Source organism: Nicotiana attenuata, unplaced genomic scaffold (assembly GCF_001879085.1).
Source record: "Nicotiana attenuata strain UT unplaced genomic scaffold, NIATTr2, whole genome shotgun sequence".
NCBI lineage: Eukaryota > Viridiplantae > Streptophyta > Magnoliopsida > Solanales > Solanaceae > Nicotiana > Nicotiana attenuata.
Genome location: NW_017689491.1, coordinates 1 through 5,837, shown reverse-complemented (window position 1 = coordinate 5,837; position 5,837 = coordinate 1). Strand labels below are relative to the sequence as shown.

General features: G+C 37.9%; 1 pseudogene across 1 annotated transcript; it reads left to right on the top strand.

Moving 5' to 3' along the window:
- Window positions 1-512: 512 nt before the first annotated feature.
- LOC109222406 lies at window positions 513-5,746 on the top strand (annotated as a pseudogene). Its single transcript, XR_002067404.1, has 15 exons — window positions 513-673; window positions 760-852; window positions 1,383-1,568; window positions 1,813-1,974; window positions 2,734-2,878; window positions 2,972-3,114; window positions 3,198-3,254; window positions 3,453-3,532; window positions 3,620-3,695; window positions 3,841-4,026; window positions 4,107-4,174; window positions 4,267-4,385; window positions 4,474-4,595; window positions 5,194-5,292; window positions 5,380-5,746. The product of XR_002067404.1 is annotated as an aconitate hydratase, cytoplasmic-like (transcript).
- Window positions 5,747-5,837: the final 91 nt, after the last annotated feature.

The following is a 5,837-nucleotide window of genomic DNA, read 5'->3' as shown; positions in this document are numbered from 1 at the left end:
ATTCGAGATGTAGCAGCTTAAATCTTAACTGTTTTTTTGCAGGATTTTACTGGTGTACCAGCTGTTGTGGACCTTGCTTGCATGCGTGATGCCATGAACAAGCTTGGCAGCGATTCTGACAAGATTAATCCATTGGTATTCATTTCTTTTAAGTTTAGCTGATGTTGGTAAAATCTCTTAAACAGTGGTTAGTCACCTTCAATGGTCTGATGTACGAAACAACGTAAGGTGGTTCGTTTCCTTAACTAAATTTTNTTACTTCTAGATTAATGCAATTTTTTTTGATGACTAGAGTAATGTATTCCTTATTTGAGAATTATGGTTAATTCATTCGATGTATCATTCTCGAGGATTGGTAGTTTCTTTTTCTTCCTTTTTCTTTCTTTAGTTTTTCAAATTAACGACTTTTTATATTTTGCATTGTTGAAGTGCTTGATTTCACATTCTTGTGTCCTCTCAGTAAATCTATGTTTTCTTATTTTTGACTTTTTCTTGGTTACATCATTGTACAGACAAGCTGCCATATTCTATTAGAATTCTTCTTGAATCAGCAATTCGTAATTGTGACAACTTTCAAGTGAAAAAGGAGGATGTTGAGAAGATTATTGACTGGGAAAATACTGCGCCGAAGCTAGTGGAGATACCGTTTAAGCCAGCCCGAGTCTTGCTGCAAGTACTGGCCTTTGGCCTGTTTCTGAATAAAAAAGAAAAAATGCAATTCGAGATGTAGCAGCTTAAATCTTAACTGTTTTTTTGCAGGATTTTACTGGTGTACCAGCTGTTGTGGACCTTGCTTGCATGCGTGATGCCATGAACAAGCTTGGCAGCGATTCTGACAAGATTAATCCATTGGTATTCATTTCTTTTAAGTTTAGCTGATGTTGGTAAAATCTCTTAAACAGTGGTTAGTCACCTTCAATGGTTGATGTCGAAACAACTAAGGTGGTGTTTCCTTCAAAATTTTGAAGAGGAGTTCAACCCAAATCTTATTCAATTTTTTGAAGAACTGTCTTTCTTGCTGTTAGTTTGAAAAATTGTTTTTGCAAAAAATTGATTTTTTTTTTCCCAAAACAGGTTTTTCAATATTTTTGAAGCAAACGGCACCTACATAATGCAGCCGTGGCTTTTATAATTTGGATTATAATTATTGAAATGTTTTTTTCTTACGCTTATGAATCAAGGACTTAGTCCAATCACTAATTATTATAAGTTTGAGGTCAATGGTTCCTACTAATAAGAAAATTCAGGTCGCTGTGGGTTGTGACAGTTCTTCTATTGGGTTTCTGTATCTTGAAGATTCATCGTCAGTTCTTCTATTGGTCTTTGAATAATTTCCATTTCATGGTAATATCTTATCCTTTTTTTATTGGGCATATTTTCAGGTGCCGGTAGATCTGGTAATTGATCATTCAGTTCAAGTTGATGTGGCAAGGTCAGAAAATGCTGTCCAGGCTAATATGGAACTGGAATTCCAAAGGAACAAGGAGAGATTCGCCTTTCTCAAGTGGGGTTCTAATGCTTTTCGCAACATGCTTGTTGTTCCACCAGGTTCTGGTATTGTTCATCAGGTATTGTATCTGAAAACTGAAAGGGGCCAGTTGTACTGCTGTGCATATTTAATGTCACATCTGTGCTAGCCTGTATCTCTTTTCAAGCTTCATTTCTTATATTGTGTCCATTTGTTGTCCTTCATCTGTGGAGGCAATGCATTGACAGTGACACACTTGGATTTACAACCTTATTTATCTCTCTGAAACATGAAAGAAGATATTCCGGAACTGATAATAGTTTTTGGTGCCATAATTTTGTTAGGTGAATCTTGAATACCTCGGGAGAGTCGTCTTTAACATGGAAGGCTTGCTCTATCCTGATAGTGTTGTCGGAACAGATTCCCACACCACTATGATCGATGGGCTTGGAGTTGCTGGCTGGGGTGTTGGAGGTATTGAAGCAGAAGCTACAATGCTTGGTCAGGTATGTAACCATGAATGCCATAAGGAAAGTTTGTGTATTATGCTGAAATTTGGAATATTCTTCTGTGCTTCAGTTAGTGACGTATTTGGAAGTTAGGCTTTCCTTTTTGCTTATCAACTGACCTCATATTATTTCTTTCAATGAACAATTTTTCGTTGTCCTCCTTGACCCAAATCTAACTCCTTTTATTTTGGTCTGTTCTGAAAATTGTGCTCCCTTTTTTATTTTCTTTTTTTGATACCCGTGGTGTCTGTGCCAGCTTGCCCGCACCTCGACCAGTTCCATGGGGCACTTGCTACCTTCTACCAGTATAGGTATCGGGTAGCTCTGTCCACAAAGTATATATGTAAATAAATATATACGTACCATTTGTCTTGACGTGATAAGTTTACACATTCATCTTTCTTTACAAAGGTGGAATGTGAGTTCACTTAGAATTTTACATGAACATAGTCAGCTCTATTCCTAAAGTTTTCATCAAGCTGGAATGGAGGCTGATGCGTTCTTGTGTTCGTTTATCTCTTTCGAATAACATGTGATGTGTGCCCTTTGACTCGAAGAGAAGACAGACACCCCGTTCTTGTGGCTCTGTCGTGCTTGCTTGTTCTTTAGCTTTCTTTTCTTCTTTTAAATACAATATCAGGATGCCCAATTGTGTCTAATTCACACCAATTGTACTAAACATATGATATTTATGCTGATGAAGTTTTCACTTTCAATGGTCTTTTTTCCCTAATGCTACTGTCGTGATACTTACAGCCAATGAGCATGGTGTTGCCTGGAGTTGTTGGGTTCAAGTTATCTGGAAAATTGCGCAGTGGTGTAACTGCCACTGACTTGGTGTTGACAGTCACTCAAATGCTTAGGAAGCATGGTGTTGTTGGGAAGTTTGTTGAATTCTATGGTAAATATGGGAAACCGGACAAATTACTTACTAATAATTCCAAGATGGCGAATAGGTTATCTAAAGACTTGACTGTGTTTTATTTTTCTTTAGGTGATGGAATGAGTGAACTATCATTGGCTGACAGAGCCACCATTGCAAACATGTCTCCTGAATATGGTGCTACAATGGGTTTCTTTCCTGTAGATCATGTTACATTGCAGTATCTGAAACTAACAGGGAGAAGTGACGAAACAGTAAGTGTTTAGATACTTGCAAGCGTTACACCTGAAGATGAGATGTAAATTGTTTTGATATTTTCTAACCCCTAAAATTTTAGGTGGAAATGATCGAAGCATATCTGCGTGCGAATAATATGTTTGTCGACTATAATGAGGTTGGTCTTCTTTGCTACCCTCAGCTGCGAGTGTCTTTTATTAAGCACAAAAATCTCTCTTTAGGGGATAAATAAAAGAATTTGGCTAGATATAATTATCCTTCTTTTTCCACTAGGCAGAAAGAAGATAACACAAGATATAAGTTGTCTTTTTTTCTTTACAAATTTCTAAAGAACTTGTCACGTTCCTGATTTCAGCCTCAACATGAGAAAGTGTACTCTGCTTCGTTGCACCTAGACCTTGCTGACGTTGAGCCATGTGTCTCAGGGCCAAAAAGGTATATTTTTTGCCTTTGGTAAACAACTTATTAAATGTGAGAAACATTGTTGCAACCATGTGATATATATTTCCTTTTCCTTGATAGACCTCATGACCGCGTGCCTTTGAAAGAAATGAAGTCTGACTGGCACTCTTGCCTTGATAATAAGGTTGGATTCAAGGTGAGCAACTACTCTGTTCTACTTTAACCATTGACTCTCCTCATGATATGTGATTTTGCAACTCAAACTAATATAAGACTACTGAATTACAAGGTCAACCTTTGAGTATTGGAAATGTTAATTTGGCTGGCTCTATTCACTGTAGGGATTTGCTGTGCCAAAAGATGCACAGGAAAAAGTAGTAAAGTTTTCTTTCCATGGACAAGATGCAGAGCTCAAGCATGGAAGTGTTGTGATTGCAGCTATTACAAGTTGCACTAATACATCAAATCCCAGTGTTATGCTAGGAGCAGCCCTTGTTGCAAAAAAGGCTTGCGATCTGGGTCTACATGTCAGTTTTGGTCCTATATACTTGTTTTTCTTCAATGGTTTCTTCATATTTTGTTAATGTCATTCCTTGTTGATATCCAGATTAAGCCATGGGTTAAAACAAGTCTTGCTCCTGGCTCCGGCGTAGTTACAAAATATTTACTCCAGAGGTATTCTTTGTAATTTCTCAGATGAAGTTTCTACTTATCCATCCATTTGTGCTGACTATATATGTGAAAATGTGGTATTTGTTGTGAAACAGTGGGCTGCAGAAGTATTTGAATCAGCAAGGTTTCCATATTGTTGGATATGGCTGCACAACTTGTATTGGGAATTCGGGGGATTTGGATGAATCAGTTGCTTCTGCTATATCAGAAAATGGTAAACTCCTTATGATTGCTTCTATTTAGCAGTGGCATTGTCTAGTCTGTCTTCCAGGTGATTATTTGACTTATTGTTGTATATGTAGACATTGTTGCTGCTGCTGTACTCTCTGGAAATCGAAACTTTGAGGGGCGTGTTCATCCCTTGACGAGAGCAAACTACCTTGCTTCACCTCCTTTGGTGGTTGCCTATGCACTCGCTGGCACTGTAAGTAAATGCACAAAATTTTATTGTTTATCCTGGGGTTTGCTTCTGGCATATATTATATACTACTTTATAGATGTAAAAAGGTAGTGAAGACATACTTCTAATGAACATATAAGATAAAAATCCTGATATTGGAAATGTCGACCCAGATAGTCAAATTAGACAAGCTGAGTTTGGAATGTCAGTTTATATTAGTTACAATAATACATGCTGAGTTTTTATCAAGCTAGCCTTGTTTGAGAAAATCTGTCAAAGTGATGGAAATATAAGATAAATGAGGTATTGTTGGAAAATCGTGTTAAGTGCAACTACTTAAGGAACCAGGTTGGTGCCAAATAGGAATTGTGAAAGCCTGAAGGTGAACAATTTTGGTATTTACACATTAGAGCCCTCTTTTGGCATGTTTTATTAAATGATCCACCTCAGCCACTGTCCCTGTCATGAGCATCTCACATAAGTTGGACCATTAATCACAATGGCTAAATGTTTCGTCCTGACATGCAGAGATCAGGTTTGTAGTGTATGATGTGCATCATATGATGTCATCATATACAGCCCATGCTGTTGGACACTAACTGAAAATTATAAATGTTTGTAGGTTGATATTGACTTTGAGAAAGAGCCAATTGGAGTGGGAAATGATGGTAAGAATGTCTACTTCAAGGATATTTGGCCATCAACTGAAGAAATTGCTGAGGTATGCATGTAGTTTACTTATATGTCCTTGTATACCTACAATTGATGAAGAAAATAGTAAACTGAGCATGTGATCTTTCCTTGTTAGGTTGTTCAATCAAGCGTATTGCCAGACATGTTCAAGAGTACCTATGAAGCTATTACAAAGGGGAATAATATGTGGAATCAATTATCAGTACCAGCTGCTAAGCTCTACTCATGGGAGCCTAGTTCTACATACATTCACGAGCCACCATATTTCAAGGATATGACAATGGATCCTCCCGGGCCTCACGGTGTGAAGGATGCTTATTGCTTGCTGAACTTTGGTGATAGTATTACCACAGATCACATTTCACCAGCTGGAAGCATCCACAAAGATAGTCCTGCCGCTAAGTCCTTATTGAGCGGGGGGTTGATCGCAGGGACTTCAACTCATATGGTAGCCGTCGTGGTAATGATGAAATATGGCTAGGGTACTTCGCAACATCCGCATGTAAACAGCTGTAATGGGAATTGGCCAAAGCAATCACATTCCACAGGAGAGAAACTCTCTGTGTTGATGCT